This window comes from Salmo salar, chromosome ssa14 (assembly GCF_905237065.1).
Source record: "Salmo salar chromosome ssa14, Ssal_v3.1, whole genome shotgun sequence".
In the NCBI taxonomy this organism is placed as follows: Eukaryota; Metazoa; Chordata; class Actinopteri; order Salmoniformes; family Salmonidae; genus Salmo; species Salmo salar.
The window spans coordinates 45,716,629-45,738,931 of NC_059455.1; the positions used below are offsets into that span (position 1 = coordinate 45,716,629).

General features: G+C 44.8%; 1 protein-coding gene across 1 annotated transcript in view; it reads left to right on the plus strand.

The window, feature by feature from the left end:
• The first annotated feature begins 838 nt into the window (after positions 1–838).
• The window catches only part of LOC106569653 (receptor-type tyrosine-protein phosphatase F), a 469,500-nt gene continuing 448,035 nt past the window's right edge, over positions 839–22,303 (plus strand). Inside the window, exon 1 of the mRNA XM_045694461.1 lies at positions 839–1,219. The gene's annotated coding sequence lies outside the window, so the exon portion shown is untranslated. The remainder of the gene's footprint in view (positions 1,220–22,303) is intronic.

The window sequence follows — 22,303 nt, forward strand, 5'->3', positions numbered from 1 at the left end:
GGCAGGAGAGACATCTCCCACGGGCATCCATCCAGCTCCTCTCTCCCAATGGGCAGGAGAGACATATCCCATGGGTATCCATCCAGCTCCTCTCTCCCAATGGGCAGGAGAGACATCTCCCACGGGCATCCATCCAGCTCCTCTCTCCCAATGGGCAGGAGAGACATCTCCCACGGGTATCCATCCAGCTCCTCTCTCCCAATGGGCAGGAGAGACATCTCCCACGGGCATCCATCCAGCTCCTCTCTCCCAATGGGCAGGAGAGACATATCCCACGGGTATCCATCCAGCTCCTCTCTCCCAATGGGCAGGAGAGACATATCCCACGGGTATCCATCCAGCTCCTCTCTCCCAATGGGCAGGAGAGACATCTCCCATGGTGTGTTCTCACCCATCTGTTTAACTATGAAAATATTATAACCTACTTACAATCATTGTAATAACAATGTCTAATATGTCATTTAGCAGACACTTATTTCCAAAGCGATTTCCAAAGCGACATTTTTGTATAGTAATTGTGTTATTGTGACAATAATACAAATCTAATTGTATTGGTCACATACACATATTTAAGCAGATGTTATTGCAGGTGTAGCGAAATGCTTGTGTAACAGACAAAAAAAACGTTCTGGGCTAATAATGTAAGAAATAACAATAATTATGATTCTTTTTTTATTATAAAAATCACCATAATATAATATCGCTTGGAAATTCAACAGTAGAGCAACGTGTGTGACAGACCAAAATACCTAATAACATATCTAATGTTTCCGTAGAGAGCCGAGCAAATCCGAGCGCTTCCGAAAACGCTCGTTTCCAACCTGTGAGCGAGCCGAGAGGCAGAAGCGTGACTGAAAGGGGGGGACGAAAGAAGAAATAACTCCTTACTGACGGAGTGTACCACGGCGGAGAGACTATGAACATGCAAGTAGTTAGCTACAACTGCTTCTTCAAAAAGGAAGGAGGAACTTAAATCTTCAGAAGAGATTTGCTCCTTATTCAAGGAATTATATTGAGGACACTTTTGTTAACCCAGGATTATTCTACCGCGTGGTGCACTCTTATACTAGCTGAAGAAGAGGACTCCTTAGCTACACTGTATTCTGATTTACTTGGAAGGTTTGGTTGGTTTCTCGACGTTTTGAAAATTGGATTTTTACCTTACCAACTGCGGAAGGGGGTCACCGAACGAAGTTGTTTCGGGGCGAGCAGAGAAACGGTGAGTAACGTTATCTCCACCGTTATGTTTATTTATTTTGCTCTTGCCCCCCCCCCCCCCTTTAGAAGGTTGCATCGCAATTCTTATGCAGTCTTGGGTGAAACGTTTTGAGTATAAGTTGGAATGGCATTGAATAAATTACATTTTTGGAAGAAAATACATTTTCCAAGGTAGAAAAGGGCAGTTTTCATGTGACCAATTGATAATTTAGCTTGTTGTTTAATCTCTAACGTTAGCTAGCTAATGAAATCGGGTTAGCTAAATGAGCTAGTTAATCAGTCTGCCAGACAGACCGCTAACCAGCTAGTTAGCCACGCATGCAGTCTGTGCACTGCCACTGTCTAGTTACTGGTTTCATCCATAACCAGCTTGGTAACTATATTCTAGCTCTAGTTTAGCTAGATCCCTGTAATATGGAGTTGAGTAAACTCAGCTAGGTATATTATTATATTGTGATGCATTTGTGAAAGGGCAATGGTTTACATTTTTTTAATAATAAAAATAAAAAAGCTAGGTAGTTAGCTTTCTAGCTTTAGTTAGCTAGTTGTCTTTAACGAATTGCACGGGTTGTGCACATTCTGCATTCATTCGTGCTTGGTTTGTAGAGTTGAACGGTTTGCTTCCTGGGCAGATCCTGTCGTTCGTTTCTCAAACGTTTAGCTTGCTATGCGAGTTTGACATGAATGTATAACTGAAATGTGTCGCTACAGTGCAAATACTATACTTCAATTCTGTATATGAACAGTGTTGTCAACTTCCTGTAGATCTGCAGTCATATATATATAAATATATATGTATTTTATCCCGTAATAGAATATTGTCATGCAGAATACTGCAAAAGGACGGGCGGCAGCTATTCTGTACACATGTTATTGTGTGTAAAATGATTTTCGCATGTTCTTGTTGATTCTCTCTGTAGTTGACATTGGGATGGTGTAACAGTGAATTACTTTGAATTGTTAATAACCTCTGCATGACTACTGTTTTGAAACTGCTTCCCGAAGCGGTGCACCTCAAGCCTATTCATTAACATTTTCTGTTGCCTTTCTCGGGCTACTCACCACCTCGGTGATTATAGGACTAGTAGATTATTTCTGGAGAATAAACGACAATTCCACCTGCATGCAGTGTGAGTCGGTAGATATAACCAATGCCGTTGTTCTGTTAGAAAGGAAGGCTACTCATTTAGTTTATACAATTTAGGTCCAACAATAAGATGCACTTTTTTTTCGCACACTTCGTTCAACCGATGTGTATTGGCGACTTTTCAACCAACCTGTCATGGATTTGCTCATCGACAAATGTTCTATGATAAAACTGATAATGACTCGCATCTTGACCATCTGAGAGCAGGCAGAGGTGAGAGATTTACACTGAAGAAAAATATGTAAAGTGTTGGTCCCATGTTTCATGAGCTTAAATAAAAAGATCCTAGAAATGTTCCATACCTACACAAATCTTATTTCTCTCACATTTTGTACACAAATTTGTTTATGTCCCTTGTTAGTGAGCATTTCTCATTTTCCAAGATAATCCATCCAGGTTTTGTGAGCGGAAACTTGAACGTTGTGTGAACAGTGAACAGAGAAGCTTTGCCCTTACAGTTTTAGACTGTAGCCAATAGGCTATTTATTGTGGCTATTGGACCATAATGTAGGCTTACCAACAAAACCAATGGCGCAAATCTCAGAACATTTTCACATGGAAATAGCTTTTTATTTCAATGATATAGGATACAGTAGCCTATGTGTGGTGTTCAATGTAGGCCTACATTGCATGAGACTTTAAAAAAAAAAATTACATTATAAAGGACTTGACATTAATTGAGGATGTTTTTTACTTGGTCTGTGACACCATGGGCCAAATAGGTGACTGTACATTGTATTGTGTTGTATGATACAAGAAACCACTTTACAAAATACAATGAATTATAATTACCATACAGAGAATGAGACAATGTAGGTTACCCCTCTGTCTATTGGCTTATTTGCACATTCAAGCCTGTCTCAAAATACAACACTGTCCCTTTAATGAAGACGTAACCTTTTTACCTGACTGGCTTTTCAATGACAGCTTCAAATGTAACCTACACATTTTGTGGTCTTGTAGGAAGCAGTAACTTCCCATTGCTGACCTATACTTATCTATAACTGGGATAATAACTCACTAACTAGCAAATAATATCATGAAATGTGCACAGGCTCTGCGCTCTGATCTGAAAAGCGCTTTCACTCGCGAGTGATTAAAAAAAGTATTTCAAAGACCGCTGGCCAATAGAATTCTCCGTTACGCTCTGCCTCTGCCTACAATGAAATCACAGACTCAATCTGGCAAAGTTAGATTTTTTTTTTTTGCATTGAAAAGAAGCTGATATAATGTTGATTCGATCACAGAAAGAAACGTTGGATCTATATAGTACAAACTAATGGGGCGAACTCAGTGAAGTTCAGTCTCTGCGGGGCATTCCTGGAGGAGGTGCGCGGCTGCGCATGCCTGCTGCAGTTTAGAGGGAACATTGCCTGTGGGATCCTCTGAGTGGGTGGGTGGGTGGGGGGGGTGGGGTGGGGGGGGGGTGGGGGGGGGCAGCGGGGTGCTAAGGAGTATTTCTGTCTGTAATAAAGACCTTTTGTGGGGGAAAACTATTTCTGATTGGCTGGGCCTGGCTCCCCAGTAGGAGGGCCTATGGCTGCACCCTTGCCCAGTCATGTGAAATCCATAGATTAGGGCCCAATTAATTTATTTCAATTGACTGATTTCCTTATATGAACTGTAACTCAGTAAAATATTTGAAATTGTTGCATGTTGCGGATTTTTATTTTTTGTTCAGAATATTTGACAAGGTCTTACAGCCAGTGTAGAAACACCCGTGAACTGCTTCGACATCTATGCATTTGCTGCGAGTACTGTAGAATGACAACGTTGTAATAACGATGTAGTGAAGTGTTATAATTATCTGAGAGTGAAGGGGGATAAACCTTCTCATACTGTAAATTCACCCTTCACAGTGGACTTGTTGGACCCCGACCGGAACAGACCCGATCATTTAAAAGAGAAAATGGGGGACCCGTTCCCGACTCGATTTGGACCAGAGTGACAAAAAATGTATGTTTATCAGCCAAGTTGCTCTTCTGGTTAATGAATAGGTCTCTATATTGTATGTTGGCTAGGTCTTCTATAAGTCAATACATGTACCTTTTATTAGCGTAAAATAAATATGTTATAGGCTATGCAGAGCCGTGGTCGGGTCGGGTCCGGTCTATCAGCTGTAGTTACATAGGGTCCCTGTTGGGTCTCGGGTAATCGGGTTCGGGTGGACCCGTGAAGACCTACTACACAGTTCTGGCTGTTAACAAGCTTTTAACAAATTATTGTCAGGTAAGGAAGGGTGCTCTCGAGCGGTTAGATGTTCTTTACCATTCGGCCATCAGATTTGCCACCAATGCTCCTTATAGGACACATCACTGCCCTCTATACTCCTCTGTAAACTGGTCATCTCTGTATAATCGTCGCAAGACCCACTGGTTGATGCTTATTTATAAAACCCTCCTCCCTATCTGAGATATCTACTGCAGCCCTCATCTTCCACATACAACACCCGTTCTGCCAGTCACATTCTGTTAAAGGTCCACAAAGCACACACATCCCTGGGTCACTCGTCTTTTCAGTTCACTGCAGCTAGCGACTGGAACGAGCTGCAACAAACACTCAAACTGGACAGTTTTATCTCAATCTCTTCCTTCAAAGACTCAATCATGGACACTCTTACTGACAGTTGTGGCTGCTTTGTGTGACGTATTGATGTCTCTACCTTCTTGACCTTTGTGATGTTGTCTGTGCCCAATAATGTTTGTACCCTGTTTTGTGCTGCTACCATGTTGTGTTGCTACCATGTTGTTGTCATGTTGTGTTGCTACCATGTTGTTGTCATGTTGTGTTGCTAACATGTTGTGCTGCTGTCATGTTGTGTTGCTACAATGCTGTGTTGTCATGTGTTGCTGCCTTGCTATGTTGTTATCTTAGGTCTCTCTTTATGTAGTGTTGTGTTGTCTCTCTTGTCGTAATGTATGTTTTGTCCTATTTTATACCATTTTTAATCCCAGCCCCCGTCCCCGCAGGAGGCCTTTTGGTAGGCCGTCATTGTAAATAAAAATGTGTTCTTAACTGACTTGCCTAGTTTAAATAAAGGTTAAATAAAATAAAAATATATAAATATAAATAATAAACCAATGAGTATTTTGTCTGTGGGTGTTCACTGTTCATACTGCTTAGTTCTGCTAGCTAAGCCTTTGGTGCAAAATGTAAGCCACACACACACACACACACACACACACACACACACACACACACACACACACACACACACACACACACACACACACACACACCTCCCTCCAGTGGAGACGAATGAGTTATTTTAAGAAGGGACCCCACATACGAGACATATGAGGGTGTTCTTCCTGACTGACACTATGGAGACTAACTGTATTCCTCTCCTTATAGTAAGGCTTGTCACAGATTATAGCTATTAGCGATGGGTAGACGCGTTGACACCATTTAGTCCACTGGTACATTGTTTGGTTGAATGGCTTTTGGTCATCGGAGATTAATTTTTTTGTCGAGCAGTGGCAGATAGTATGGCACACGAAGTCACCTGTCTGCTTCACACCTGTCTGAGTGGACTAGTCCATTGCCTGTCTGAGTGGACTAGTCCATTGCCTGTCTGAGTGGACTAGTCCATTGCCTGTCTGAGTGGACTAGTCCATTGCCTGTCTGAGTGGACTAGTCCATTGCCTGTCTGAGTGGACTAGTCCATTGCCTGTCTGAGTGGACTAGTCCATTGCCTGTCTGAGTGGACTAGTCCACTGCCTGTCTGAGTGGACTAGTCCACTGCCTGTCTGAGTGGACTAGTCCACTGCCTGTCTGAGTGGACTAGTCCACTGCCTGTCTGAGTGGACTAGTCCACTGCCTGTCTGAGTGGACTAGTCCACTGCCTGTCTGAGTGGACTAGTCCACTGCCTGTCTGAGTGGACTAGTCCACTGCCTGTCTGAGTGGACTAGTCCATGCCTGTCTGAGTGGACTAGTCCACTGCCTGTCTGAGTGGACTAGTCCACTGCCTGTCTGAGTGGACTAGTCCACTGCCTGTCTGAGTGGACTAGTCCACTGCCTGTCTGAGTGGACTAGTCCACTGCCTGTCTGAGTGGACTAGTCCACTGCCTGTCTGAGTGGACTAGTCCACTGCCTGTCTGAGTGGACTAGTCCACTGCCTGTCTGAGTGGACTAGTCCACTGCCTGTCTGAGTGGACTAGTCCACTGCCTGTCTGAGTGGACTAGTCCACTGCCTGTCTGAGTGGACTAGTCCATTGCGGAGGCCGCGTTGATGACACACCAGTATCACTAGTAGTACATTTAGCGTTAATTCCCATAATTTATCATCTACAATGTTTGTTTGGTTATGGTAATTTCTGTTCATGTGTTGAATATATTATTATTACAGTCTTACCGTTGTCATTTTAGGAGTGGACATGTTGTTTACAGAGCAAACAACCTAGGTTACACTTGTGAGAACGTTTTTTGGTTTATTTCATTCCATTTGGAGTGCTCCTGTCTATCTTCAATAAGGACACGCACCTGATTACACATAGAAAATAGGCCCAGGCTACTCGGCCTGCGTGCAAATGTAGGTCTATAAATGTGCCCATTTGGGCACCTGAAACTGTCACTGAACCATCACAGTTTTTTTATTTCACCTTTATTTAGCCAGGTAGGCAAGTTGAGAACAAGTTCTCATTTACAACTGTGACCTGGCCAAGATAAAGCAAAGCAGTTTGACACATACAACAACACAGAATTACACATGGAGTAAAACAAACATACAGTCAATAATATAGTACAAAAATAAGTCTATATACAAAGTGAGCAAATGAGGTGAGATAAGGGAGGTAAAGGCAAAAAAAGGCCATGGTGGCAAAGTAAATACAATATAGCAAGTAAAACACTGGAATGGTAGATTTGCAGTGGAAGAAAGTGCAAAGTAGAAATATAAATAATGGGGTGCAAAGGAGCTAAATAAATAAATAAATACAGTAGGGGAAGAGGTAGTTGTTTGGGCTAAATTATAGATGGGCTATGTACAGGTGCAGTAATCTGTGAGCTGCTCTGACCGCTGGTGCTTAAAGCTAGTGAGGGAGATAAGTGTTTCCAGTGGAGCCTCTTAAAATACTTTTTTTTCTTTGCCTTAAACAGCAAGTAAACAAAGTCTGTTTTTACATCCCATTGACAATAGTTCCTCAACGTAGCCTATTTGAAAACTCTTTCCAGCTCTCTCCCTTTTGATAACCACTCAGCATGAAAAGGGGAATAAATGTCATGTCTGATCCGGAGGAAACGTCATGAAATAGGCCTACCTGATTACTTCTTATTCCTTGCTCAAATAGTCTACAGCTGTGTTCGTCCCAGGTGCAGGAAACTTTGAGGGCCCAGAATATTTCAAACAATGTTGCAAGTTTTCCTTCAGAAGCTTCTGGGCCAGACCAAGTTAATAGTTGATACAAGGTTTCAAGTTCTTTGCAGACATGCCATGCATAGCCAATGTGATTAGTAGGAAATACATTTTTTATCAGGGTATTTTCCACCTGCGGACTGCAGTGGTTTTATTTGTCGGCTTTATGTAGGCTATTTTTACATATTGGCAATAGAAGTTACTTTTAGATTTGTATCATTTTCATTGAGAAACCACATGACATAGATTTTGAGATATGAAGACTTTATTATAAATGAAATGAAACTGTTCCATGAAAGTGTGTATATAAAAATGATAACTGGCACACAGATCAGTAGAAATGATAGGATAACTTGGCACACAGATCAGTAGAAATGGTAGAATAACTTGGCACACAGATCAGTAGAAATGGTAGGATACCTTGGCACACAGATCAGTAGAAATGGTAGGATAACTTGGCACACAGATCAGTAGAAATGGTAGGATAACTTGGCACACAGATCAGTAGAAATGGTAGGATAACTTGGCACACAGATCAGTAGAAATGGTAGGATAACTTGGCACGCAGATCAATAGAAATGGTAGGATAACTTGGCATGCAGATCAGTAGAAATGGTAGGATAACTTGGCACGCAGATCAGTAGAAATGGTAGGATAACTTGGCACACAGATCAGTAGAAATGGTAGGATAACTTGGCACACAGATCAGTAGAAATGGTAGGATAACTTGGCACGCAGATCAGTAGAAATGGTAGAATAACTTGGCACGCAGATCCGGTAACTTGGCACACAGATCAGTAGAAATGGTAGGATTAACTTGGCATGCAGATTGGTAGGATATCTTGGCACGCAGATCAGTAGAAATGGTAGGAAACTTGGCACGCCAAATGGAAAAGGTTGCTGACCTCTGGTGTAGCTTATTACCGGTAACTTCAGGAGCATAATGGTAGAATCTGTGAAGGCCGGCAGCAGTGGAAGGATGAGGGTCTGGTAGGGAACAGGTTTATTTCTTCTGGTTAGGCTATATTGATCTCTGGATCCCTCTTTAGTAATTTGTGTGTCTTAATTTTTATTGGCGATGCTTAAAGCATCAGACAAGCTCAGTAGCCTACATATAGTTCATTTTATTCAAACAGGATGGAAAAATACACGTTTTTAAAATGTCGACCAGTCGATTGGTCGAAAGAACAGACGACTCTCGGTCGACTAAGATTGTTTTTAGTCAGGGACCGCCCTACTAGGCAGTGACCCAGTAGAGAGCCAAAGGTAATGAGAGGGCAGGGCTGGCTTGGTTGGTTTCTTGGAATTGCATCAGAAGTTTAGTGAAATTGAATTAAGGGGCACATCTTGCTGCGTAGCCTCGTTCTGTGTGTGTACTGTCTAGCTAGCAGCACAGCTAAGTTCTCTCTGACTGAGAGAGAACAAAGTAGCTTATAGCTGTTTTGTGTGTGTGTGTGCGTTTGTGTGTGGTATATGACAACAATATAAATAAGGGGCTCTGGATAAGAGCGTCTGCTAAATGACTAACATTTATAAATGTGAATGTCCATTTTCTTTCTCTCCCAGTGCTTAGACCCATTTAAATTATTCTCTCACTACAGGGTAGAAAATTTGTAAAACCCCAAAAAGTATTTGTCATTGTTTACAGTCAGTGTCTCCCTGGAGAAAAACAAGCAGCTACTGTCACTAGTCGCAGTGGAATGAAAGGATACAGAGAGGGAACGCTGGACGAGTGGGTAGAGAGGGGGAACGCTGGACGAGTGGGTAGAGAGGGGGAACGCTGGACGAGTGGGTAGAGAGGGGGAACGCTGGTCGAGTGGGTAGAGAGGGGGAACGCTGGACGAGTGGGTAGAGAGGGGGAACGCTGGACGAGTGGGTAGAGAGGGGGAACGCTGGACGAGTGGGTAGAGAGGGGGAACGCTGGACGAGTGGGTAGAGAGGGGAAACGCTGGACGAGTGGGTAGAGAGGGGGAACGCTGAACGAGTGGGTAGAGAGGGGGAACGTTGAACGAGTGGGTAGAGAGAGGGAACGTTGAACGAGTGGGTAGAGAGAGGGAACGTTGAACGAGTGGGTAGAGAGAGGGAACGTTGAACGAGTGGGTAGAGAGAGGGAACGTTGAACGAGTGGGTAGAGAGAGGGAACGTTGAACGAGTGGGTAGAGAGAGGGAACGTTGAACGAGTGGGTAGAGAGAGGGAACGTTGAACGAGTGGGTAGAGAGAGGGAACGTTGAACGAGTGGGTAGAGAGAGGGAACGTTGAACGAGTGGGTAGAGAGAGGGAACGTTGAACGAGTGGGTAGAGAGAGGGAACGTTGAACGAGTGGGTAGAGAGAGGGAACGTTGAACGAGTGGGTAGAGAGAGGGAACGTTGAACGAGTGGGTAGAGAGAGGGAACGTTGAACGAGTGGGTAGAGAGAGGGAACATTCCATCGTCAATAAAACACCAGTGGTGTCATCGATTGGCTGTAGGGGTGTCATCGACTGGCTGTAGGGGTGTCATCGACTGGCTGTAGGGGTGTCATCGACTGGCTGTAGTGGTGTCATCGACTGGCTGTAGGGGTGTCATCGACTGGCTGTAGGGGTGTCATCGACTGGCTGTAGTGGTGTCATCGACTGTCTGTAGGGGTGTCATCGACTGGCTGTAGTGGTGTCATCGACTGGCTGTAGGGGTGTCATCGATTGGCTGTAGGGGTGTCATCGACTGGCTGTAGGGGTGTCATCGACTGGCTGTAGTGTCATCGACTGTCTGTAGGGGTGTCATCGACTGGCTGTAGGGGTGTCATTGACTGGCTGTAGGGGTGTCATCGACTGGCTCTAGGGGTGTCATCGATTGGCTGTAGGGGTGTCATCGACTGGCTGTAGGGGTGTCATCGACTGGCTGTAGGGGTGTCATCGACTGGCTCTAGGGGTGTCATCGACTGGCTGTAGGGGTGTCATCGACTGGCTGTAGGGGTGTCATCGACTGGCTCTAGGGGTGTCATCGACTGACTGTAGGGGTGTCATCGACCTAGTAGGTAGTATCTATGAAGAGGAGTTAGCTGTGTTGGTGAGGGTTTGGTGTATTTGGTGAAGGGTTGGTGAGGGTTTTGTGTATTTGGTGAGGGTTTGGTGAGGGTTTTGTGTATTTGGTGAAGGGTTGGTGAGGGTTTTGTGTATTTGGTGAGGGTTTGGTGAGGGTTTTGTGTATTTGGTGAAGGTTTGGTGAGGGGTTTTGTGTATTTGGTGAAGGTTTGGTGAGGGTTTTGTGTATTTGGTGAGGGTTTGGTGAAGGTTTGGTGAGGGTTTTGTGTATTTGGTGAAGGTTTGGTGAGGGTTTGTGTATTTGGTGAAGGTTTGGTGAGGGTTTTGTGTATTTGGTGAAGGTTTGGTGAGGGTTTTGTGTATTTGGGGAGGGTTTGGGCAGGGCTAGGCAGGGCAGGGCAGGGCTAGGCAGGGCAGGGCTAGGCAGGGCAGGGCAGGGCTAGGCAGGGGCCTGTGACCACAAAGCCAGAGCATATGCCTCTGCTTCCTCCCTGGCACAATGTATCCAGGCAGGCAGGCTGATTGGCGCTGTTAAAGAGCCACAAAACACACACACACACACACACACACACACACACACACACACACACACGGCTGCTGAAAAACCACCCGGCGTTCAGCAAACCCTCTCCTAGCTGACTCCTGCTTTCTCATGGTTTCTATATGAGGAAGACTCATGGTTTCTATATGAGGAAGACTCATGGTTTCTATATGAGGAAGACTCATGGTTTCTATATGAGGAAGACTCATGGTTTCTATATGAGGAAGACTCATGGTTTGTATATGAGGAAGACTCATGGTTTCTATATGAGGAAGACTCATGGTTTCTATATGAGGAAGACTCATGGTTTCTATATGAGGAAGACTCATGGTTTGTATATGAGGAAGACTCATGGTTTGTATATGAGGAAGACTCATGGTTTCTATATGAGGAAGACTCATGGTTTCTATATGAGGAAGACTCGTGGTTTCTATATGAGGAAGACTCATGGTTTGTATATGAGGAAGACTCATGGTTTCTATATGAGGAAGACTCATGGTTTCTATATGAGGAAGACTCGTGGTTTGTATATGAGGAAGACTCGTGGTTTCTATATGAGGAAGACTCATGGTTTGTATATGAGGAAGACTCATGGTTTGTATATGAGGAAGACTCATGGTTTGTATATGAGGAAGACTCATGGTTTCTATATGAGGAAGACTCATGGTTTGTAAATGAGGAAGACTCATGGTTTGTATATGAGGAAGACTCATGGTTTGTATATGAGGAAGACTCATGGTTTCTATATGAGGAAGACTCATGGTTTGTATATGAGGAAGACTCATGGTTTGTATATGAGGAAGACTCATGGTTTGTATATGAGGAAGACTCATGGTTTCTATATGAGGAAGACTCATGGTTTCTATATGAGGAAGACTCATGGTTTCTATATGAGGAAGACTCATGGTTTCTATATGAGGAAGACTCATGGTTTCTATATGAGGAAGACTCATGGTTTCTATATGAGGAAGACTCATGGTTTCTATATGAGGAAGACTCATGGTTTCTATATGAGTTAGACTCATGGTTCCTATATGAGGAAGACTCGTGGTTCCTATATGAGTTAGACTCATGGTTCCTATATGAGTTAGACTCATGGTTCCTATATGAGGAAGACTCGTGGTTCCTATATGAGTTAGACTCATGGTTCCTATATGAGTTAGACTCATGGTTCCTTTTTGAGGAAGACTCATGAAGGGTGTGCATCGTTTTCGTGACGTTGTTAGCTAACCTGTCTATGGGAAAAAGTCATGGTTTCCATTGTAATTTCAGGGTAATTTCAGCCCTGCTGTGCCTAATGAGAGGTTGTGCCTGCAGTGTGTTGGTCTGCGGTGGTGGAGTGTGTGTGTGTGTGTGTGTGTGTGTGTGTGTGTGTGTGTGTGTGTGTGTGTGTGTGTGTGTGTGTGTGTGTGTGTGTGTGTGTGTGTGTGTGTGTGTGTGTATATATGTGGCAGTGGGATGGTGTTCGCACGCGCGTGTGTGATGGGGCGTCTAGAGTTTATAGTACAGGGGATTAAGAGATGACACACACACACACACACACACACACACTCTCTCTCAGAGACGGCTGACTGGCTGCATGGTGTTGCTGTGGTGTTTGCACTGAGGAACCAACTAACAGACCGTTAGAACCAGAAGAACCGGTCTGAGCTGGATCTGGTAAGTCCCGGGGAGAAGGGGGGGGCCTTCCAGGCATCCTCAATCTAATGGGTTAGACCTTCAGATTCAAATTCAGAAAACTTCAATGTCCACAATGAAGCAATTCATTTAGCAGTAATCAGACTAGAGTACATGCAGATAAAATCACATATTTAAAAACAACATCAAAATAGCAAATTATATTTATTTACTTGCCAGTAGACTGGATAAGTATGTTGTATAAGTATGCTGGATAAATAGGTTAGATAAGTAGGCTGGATAAGTAGACTGGATAAGTAGGCTGGATAAGTAGGCTGGATAAGTAGACTGGATAGGTAGGCTGGATAAGTAGTCTGGATAAGTAGGCTTGATAAGTAGACTGGATAAGTAGCCTGGATAAGTAGTCTGGATAAGTAGCCTGGATAAGTAGCCTGGATAAGTAGCCTGGATAAGTAGGCTGGATAAGTAGGCTTGATAAGTAGCCTGGATAAGTAGTCTGGATAAGTAGGCTTGATAAGTAGCCTGGATAAGTAGCCTGGATAAGTAGGCTGGATAAGTGCTAATTTATCAAAATGTCCAAATGAGGCTACATGTTAAAGTGCAAATTCAGAAAAGTTGTAGAACCAACTAACAGTCCAACATTTTATTTAGTTGCAGTATTGGATTTGAAATAAAGGAATTTCTGTCTCTGTTGGTTTTGGCTGAGGAGATGCTTTTGGTCAAGGTTTTTCTTCTGTTTGGATCTCACAATGAGACACATTAGAATAAAGACAGGTTGCTAAATGGTTTTGTAAGTGCTTCTTTTCAGCAGGACGGTTAAGCTATCCCTCCTGAACAAGCAGTCCAGCATCACAACTTGAACAGTACACCTACGTCACAAACTTTCTATTCAATTACTTTTAATACCTTATTCTATGACAGGAGCTACTTTTCATCACACAGTCCTGTTCCGTGCTGTCAGTAAGGAGACTACAGTAGTTAGGTTTATAGTCCTGTTCCATGCTGTCAGTAAGGAGACTACAGTAGTTAGGTTTATAGTCCTGTTCCATGCTGTCAGTAAGGAGACTACAGTAGTTAGGTTTATAGTCCTGTTCCATGCTGTCAGTAAGGAGACTACAGTAGTTAGGTTTATAGTCCTGTTCCATGCTGTCAGTAAGGAGACTACAGTAGTTAGGTTTATAGTCCTGTTCCATGCTGTCAGTAAGGAGACTACAGTAGTTAGGTTTATAGTCCTGTTCCATGCTGTCAGTAAGGAGACTACAGTAGTTAGGTTTATAGTCCTGTTCCATGCTGTCAATAAGGAGACTACAGTAGTTAGGTTTATAGTCCTGTTCCATGCTGTCAGTAAGGAGACTACAGTAGTTAGGTTTATAGTCCTGTTCCATGCTGTCAATAAGGAGACTACAGTAGTTAGGTTTATAGTCCTGTTCCATGCTGTCAGTAAGGAGACTACAGTAGTTAGGTTTATAGTCCTGTTCCATGCTGTCAATAAGGAGACTACAGTAGTTAGGTTTATAGTCCTGTTCCGTGCTGTCAGTAAGGAGACTACAGTAGTTAGGTTTATAGTCCTGTTCCGTGCTGTCAGTAAGGAGACTACAGTAGTTAGGTTTATAGTCCTGTTCCGTGCTGTCAGTAAGGAGACTACAGTAGTTAGGTTTATAGTCCTGTTCCGTGCTGTCAGTAAGGAGACTACAGTAGTTAGGTTTATAGTCCTGTTCCATGCTGTCAGTAAGGAGACTACAGTAGTTAGGTTTATAGTCCTGTTCCATGCTGTCAATAAGGAGACTACAGTAGTTAGGTTTATAGTCCTGTTCCATGCTGTCAGTAAGGAGACTACAGTAGTTAGGTTTATAGTCCTGTTCCATGCTGTCAGTAAGGAGACTACAGTAGTTAGGTTTATAGTCCTGTTCCATGCTGTCAGCAACGTTGCTGTGTAGGAGAGGTGACATAGATCCCTGTCTTTACGTCCTGGGCTAGCCTCCCTGTCTTTACGTCCTGGGCTAGCCTCCCTGTCTTTACGTCCTGGGCTAGCCTCCCTGTCTTTACGTCCTGGGCTAGCCTCCCTGTCTTTACGTCCTGGGCTAGCCTCCCTGTCTTTACGTCCTGGGCTAGCCTCCCTGTCTTTACGTCCTGGGCTAGCCTCCCTGTCTTTACGTCCTGGGCTAGCCTCCCTGTCTTTACGTCCTGGGCTAGCCTCCCTGTCTTTACGTCCTGGGCTAGCCTCCCTGTCTTTACGTCCTGGGCTAGCCTCCCTGTCTTTACGTCCTGGGCTAGCCTCCCTGTCTTTACGTCCTGGGCTAGCCTCCCTGTCTTTACGTCCTGGGCTAGCCTCCCTGTCTTTACGTCCTGGGCTAGCCTCCCTGTCTTTACGTCCTGGGCTAGCCTCCCTGTCTTTACGTCCTGGGCTATCCTAATACACCAGTAATCTGACTGCTGATTGAAAGCAGGTCTCCTGTTTCAGAGTCCACTGGTGGCATTATAAACCATTTACACTGATGTTTTACAGGGCATCTCTGGATTGGGAGGAAAGTGGAAACAGACGTTGCTGGGAGCCTGATACGGCCCAGCCTACTCCCTATATAGTGCACTACTTTTGACCAAAGCCCTTTGGCCACTAGTGCACTATATAGGGAATAGGGCACTGTTTGGGACGCATGTAAGGGGGGGCCTATTTTTAAACCTTTTCTTCCCTTGTCGAGCATTTTCCTTTTTAAAGATCATGTTAGCGCCCATTGAGTTACATTTTTTAAGTGATATTCCACCGCTTTTCAACCTCATTTACATTAATCTCTACCCGATGACATCATTAAAAGTTAAAACGTTTATATATTTTTTTTTAACCAACGATTTTCAAACACTGAGATTTGCGGTGACTTGGGGAGTAAGAACATACCCCTCCCTCGCTGGCTGTTAAAAAAAACAACAACTTTTAATCCTACCCTGTGATGTCACAGAGAAGCATACAAAAATGTCTTTTCATCTTTTTAAGCACGGATCATAGAAACGTGTTCTTTTCACATATGTAGACACTGGTATGGTGCTGGAGATTATGAATATGAGGTTGAAAAGTGGTGGAAATTGCCCTTTTTAAGTCAACGATGACAGCGGATGAATGGTTGAAGTCAAGGTCAATTGACTAGGTCTGGTTTTCCTTTTAGCACAACAGAGGACAGAAGCATCTAGGCCTCGTTTTGGGCCCGGTTTGCTACTCCCTGATAGAGATTGGTCCCAAAAATCCAGCAATGTATTACAAGGGCAATCTGCATTTGCCAGGGATACTGTCATGGATTATGTTTTGTTTGTTACTGCAGATTGCCCCTTTTTTAAGTAGGACTCAAATGTTATATTTTCCTCCTAGTTACATAGGCGGGGTAGTTACATAGGCTGGGTAGTTACATAGGCAGGGTAGTTAGATAGGCGGGGTAGTTAGATAGGCGGGGTAGTTACATAGGCTGGGTAGTTACATAGGCAGGGTAGTTACATAGGCGGGGTAGTTAGATAGGTGGGGTAGTTAGATAGGCTGGGTAGTTAGATAGGCGGGGTAGTTAGATAGGCGGGGTAGTTACATAGGCTGGGTAGTTACATAGGCAGGGTAGTTACATAGGCGGGGTAGTTAGATAGGTGGGGTAGTTAGATAGGCTGGGTAGTTACATAGGTGGGGTAGTTACATAGGCTGGGTAGTTAGATAGGCGGGGTAGTTACATAGGCAGGGTAGTTACATAGGCGGGGTAGTTACATAGGCGGGGTAGTTACATAGGCAGGGTAGTTACATAGGCGGGGTAGTTAGATAGGTGGGGTAGTTAGATAGGCTGGGTAGTTACATAGGCGGGGTAGTTAGATAGGCGGGGTAGTTAGATAGGCGGGGTAGTTACATAGGCGGGGTAGTTACATAGGCGGGGTAGTTACACAGGCTGGGTAGTTACACAGGCGGGGTAGTTAGATAGGCGGGGTAGTTAGATAGGCGGGGTAGTTAGATAGGCGGGGTAGTTACATAGGCGGGGTAGTTACATAGGCGGGGTAGTTAGATAGGCGGGGTAGTTGCATAGGCGGGGTAGTTGCATAGGCGGGGTAGTTACATAGGCGGGGTAGTTAGATAGGCGGGGTAGTTAGATAGGCGGGGTAGTTACATAGGCGGGGTAGTTACATAGGCTGGGTAGTTAGATAGGCGGGGTAGTTACATAGGCGGGGTAGTTACATAGGCGGGGTAGTTAGATAGGCGGGGTAGGTACATAGGCAGGGTAGTTACATAGGTGGGTTAGTTACCAAGGCGGGTTAGTTACCAAGGCGGGTTATAATGTAATCGTATATAATTATTGTGTATTATAGAGCATCTAGACCAGGGATGGGCAACTGATGGGGGGGGGGGGCAGGAAAACATCTGAATCTGGCTACCCACACATCTGTTCAGAGACCCTGGTCTTTTGGGGGGTGTCTGTCACCATTTTATGGATACAAGGTGTTTACATCCGTAACCCTCTCTCTAACCTCTGGTGTATTACAAGGAACAAACATTTTAACACGCGTGTTAAGGCCCACTGCCATGGCTGTGTGTTTCTGCCCTGTCAGCAAACACACACACACACAGAGAGAGAGTGAGAGACGTGTTCAGTGTCATCAACATACACCTAGCAGGATGCTACCTGAAGGTCAGATAAAGGGCATTGTTATCAAGGAAGACTTTTTAAATGTCATTTTCAAACACATTTCTCTTCTACTGAAAAAAGAGAGATAGCAAGAGATCAATGGAGAGAGAAAAAGGGAAAGAGACAGTACTGTTGGTAGAAACTACAGAAGAGTATATTAGTGTTCCGTATAGATCAGACATGAGGTTTGCGGTAAACAAGGAGCCAGAGGGTTGACAGACACTGAGCCAAACTCTTTCATCAGGCTATTAAACTGGTTACGTCCCTAATGACACCCTATTCCCTACATAGCGCACTGTTTTTAACCAGCGCACTATGGTCCCTGGTAGGATTGGTAGTATTCAGATGTTCATATCATCCTTCTCTCATCCTGGTATTTACGGTATTACTGGCTTCGTACACAAGGGGGCACCAAAAAAACGCACAAAAGAAAAAGCCCCTTGGACATCTGTTACAGAATAACAAAATTAGCACAAGTAATAGCGAATTTCCATGGAGGCTGCTAGCTGAATATGCTAATAAGCGCAAATGAAAATAAACAAATTGCAAAGACTGGCAATCCAGCTAATTAAGTTATACATGTATAGGAGCTACCGAATGTAATTTTTGGTGAGTTTAGACATTTACAAGCAAATGTGAACAAGAGACATTGTGCACATAAACAAAGTTTTGATCTATGCTTGTCTGAAGGAAGAACAGTGCTGGCTCTGGAGCAGCATGTCTACACGGTGTGGCTGTGTAGAGTCTGAAGGAAGAACAGCGCTGGCTCTGGAGCAGCATGTCTACACGGTGTGTCTGTGTGGAGTCTGGAGTAGCTAGGGCAACAGGCTCTGCTCAGACAAGATGGGGAGGAGCTGATGTTCCGAGAACAGAAAGGACAAATAATGCATGAAAATGAAACTATTTTCTGCCTAATTTGTTGCACTCATGTATTTTCTGTGAATGAAAACTCTAGTTGCACATTCCTGATCACTCTATTGAAGCAGGAGGAAAAAACACTGCTGACTTTCTATATAAAACACAACCCCTGTCACTACACAACAGAGACCCTCCTGCTGCCGCTTGCTCCCGTTGTGCTATTTACAAACAAACACGTGACCACACCACACAACATTACCACACCACACATTACCACACATTACCACACAACATTATCACACCACAACACATTACCACACTACACAACATTACCACACCACACAACATTACCACACCACACATTACCACACCACACAACATTACCACACCACAACACACATTACCACACCACACACCATTACCACACCACACAACATTACCACACCACACATTACCACACCACACAACATTACCACACAACATTACCACACCACAACACATTACCACACCACACAACATTATCGCACCACAAAACATTAGCACACCACACAACATTACCACACAACATTACCACACCACATTACCACACAACATTACCACACCACAACACAAACACGTTCTTAAAACACTCTACGCTCCATTAAAACCCCTCTTTCAAAGTCACTGAGATCTCTTCAAGCCATGGTAGATAAAATAATGGACAACTGAGCATTTTTAGACATGACCCTGAATATTATGGGATGTTACTTGCTTAATTAACTCACAAACCACACCTGTGTGGAAGTACCTGCTTTAAATGTACTTTGTATCCCTCATTTACTCAAACACAGACATTAACCCAGGAAGAGATATTAACCCTGTTTTCACCCAGGGAATAGAACAGACATTAACCCTGTTTTCACCCAGGGAATAGAACAGATATTAACCCTGTTTTCTCTCCCTCTCTTCTCTTGCTGCCCCCCCTCTCTCTTCCCTCGCTGCACCCCTCTCTCTCTTCCCTCGCTCCCCCTCTCTTTCTCTTCCCTCGCTGCACCCCTCTTTCTCTTCCCTCGCTCCCCCCCTCTCTTTCTCTTCCCTCGCTGCCCCCCCTCGCTCTCTCTTCTCTCGCTGCTCCCCCCTCTCGCTGCCCCCCTCTCACTTTCTCTTCTCTCGCTGCCCACCCCTCTCCCTCTCTCTCTTCTCTTGCTGCCCCCCCTCCCTATCTCTCCCTCGCTGCCCCCCCTATCTCTCCCTCGCTGTCCCCCCTCTCTCTTCTCTTGCTGCCCACCCCTCTCCCTCTCTCTCTTCTCTTGCTGCCCCCCCCTCCCTATCTCTCCCTCGCTGCCCCACCCCCCTCGCTTTCTCCTTCTTTTATCCATTCTCCCTCCAGGGGCTCTCTTCCCAAGCCATTACCGGCCTGGGAACAAACTCTTGTTACACAAGAGCAGGCGATAGGACAGTGGCAAAGTGCAGTACGCTTTGGTTTCAAGGTGCAGAAACATTTATGTGTCAGGTCCGGTATTCACCCGGGCATCATCTGAAGGACAAGGTTGACAGGTTGTCAGATGGCAACGGCCGGGCCAGCTTGCTTTCTCACTGGATTAAAAGAATGAACGGGAAAAAGAAAGGGAATACAGTCGGGGTGTTTTTCTGCTTTCTGCTTTCTGTGACGGTACCAGTGTGGCAGGCCGAGCTGTTTATTCACAGCTCCTGTGTGTGTGTGTGTGTGTGTGTGTGTGTGTGTGTGTGTGTGTGTGTGTGTGTGTGTGTGTGTGTGTGTGTGTGTGTGTGTGTGTGTGTGTGTGTGTGTGTGTGTGTGTGTGTGTGTGTGTGTGTGTGTGTAGCGTTAGTAAGCACTAGCCGGGCGGGCGGAAGCATGACAGGGAATGGCAGGAAAGTGCTTCGCTGGCCCTTACCCTACCCTGCTGCTATGGCAGATGGATAGGATTTGTGTGTGTGTGTGTGTGTGTGTGTGTGTGTGTGTGCCCCTTTTTACTTGGCGACGTTGGGCCCTAATGACAGCTATGCTTCCGCATAGGGCTGCCATTGGGCGACCATCACCTTAGCTCCCAGCATGCTCTGTTCTCCAGTCCTCCTGACGTGTGTGTGTGATGTCACAATGGGGCATCACAGGCACAAGATTGATGGAGAAAGGCAAGCGTTTATACAGCACAGTAACAGACATGGTGTGTAGGAGATCTCTTCAGACAGCACAGTAACAGACATGGTGTGTAGGAGACCTCTTCAGACAGCACAGTAACAGACATGGTGTGTAGGAGACCTCTTCAGACAGCACAGTAACAGACATGGTGTGTAGGAGATCTCTTCAGACAGCACAGTAACAGACATGGTGTGTAGGAGACCTCTTCAGACAGCACAGTAACAGACATGGTGTGTAGGAGACCTCTTCAGACAGCACAGTAACAGACATGGTGTGTAGGAGACCTCTTCAGACAGCACAGTAACAGACATGGTGTGTAGGAGACCTCTTCAGACAGCACAGTAACAGACATGGTGTGTAGGAGACCTCTTCAGACAGCACAGTAACAGACATGGTGTGTAGGAGACCTCTTCAGACAGCACAGTAACAGACATGGTGTGATGGTGTGTAGGAGACCTCTTCAGACAGCACAGTAACAGACATGGTGTGTAGGAGACCTCTTCAGACAGCACAGTAACAGACATGGTGTGTAGGAGACCTCTTCAGACAGCACAGTAACAGACATGGTGTGTAGGAGACCTCTTCAGACAGCACAGTAACAGACATGGTGTGTAGGAGACCTCTTCAGACAGCACAGTAACATACATGGTGTGTAGGAGACCTCTTCAGACAGCACAGTAACAGACATGGTGTGTAGGAGACCTCTTCAGACAGCACAGTAACAGACATGGTGTGATGGTGTGTAGGAGACCTCTTCAGACAGCACAGTAACAGACATGGTGTGTAGGAGATCTCTTCAGACAGCACAGTAACAGACATGGTGTGTAGGAGACCTCTTCAGACAGCACAGTAACAGACATGGTGTGTAGGAGACCTCTTCAGACAGCACAGTAACAGACATGGTGTGTAGGAGACCTCTTCAGACAGCACAGTAACAGACATGGTGTGTAGGAGACCTCTTCAGACAGCACAGTAACAGACATGGTGTGTAGGAGACCTCTTCAGACAGCACAGTAACAGACATGGTGTGTAGGAGACCTCTTCAGACAGCACAGTAACAGACATGGTGTGTAGGAGACCTCTTCAGACAGCACAGTAACAGACATGGTGTGATGGTGTGTAGGAGACCTCTTCAGACAGCACAGTAACAGACATGGTGTGTAGGAGACCTCTTCAGACAGCACAGTAACAGACATGGTGTGTAGGAGACCTCTTCAGACAGCACAGTAACAGACATGGTGTGTAGGAGACCTCGTCAGACAGCACAGTAACAGGCAGTTGATCAGTATGGTAATATCTGTCCGTTGCCTCTGGGTGTTTTCTACGACTTCCTTGCTAATATAATAATATAGAATATGTGCTATTTTTAGCAGACTCTTTTATCCAAAGTGACTTACAGTCGTGCGTGCATTTTTACATACGGGTGGTCCCGGGAATTGAACTCTGTATCCTGGCGCCACGCTCTACCAGCTGAGCTACAGAGGAACTGTATATATTGAATCTTAGGTTGATGTGATTCCAGGGTGCAATTTGACCCAGCGCTTTCCTTCCCACTGACTATTATTATTATTATTATTATTATTATTATATGTTGATAAAGGCCTTATTACACAGCTGTCTCTCACTGGATGGATAAAGACATGGTCTTAGGACATAGGACATCTGTACACATGCAGATTTAAACTGGAGATTCCTAATACCCGTCTACACTGTAGCCTATGGTCTAAATTGTAACTTGAGATG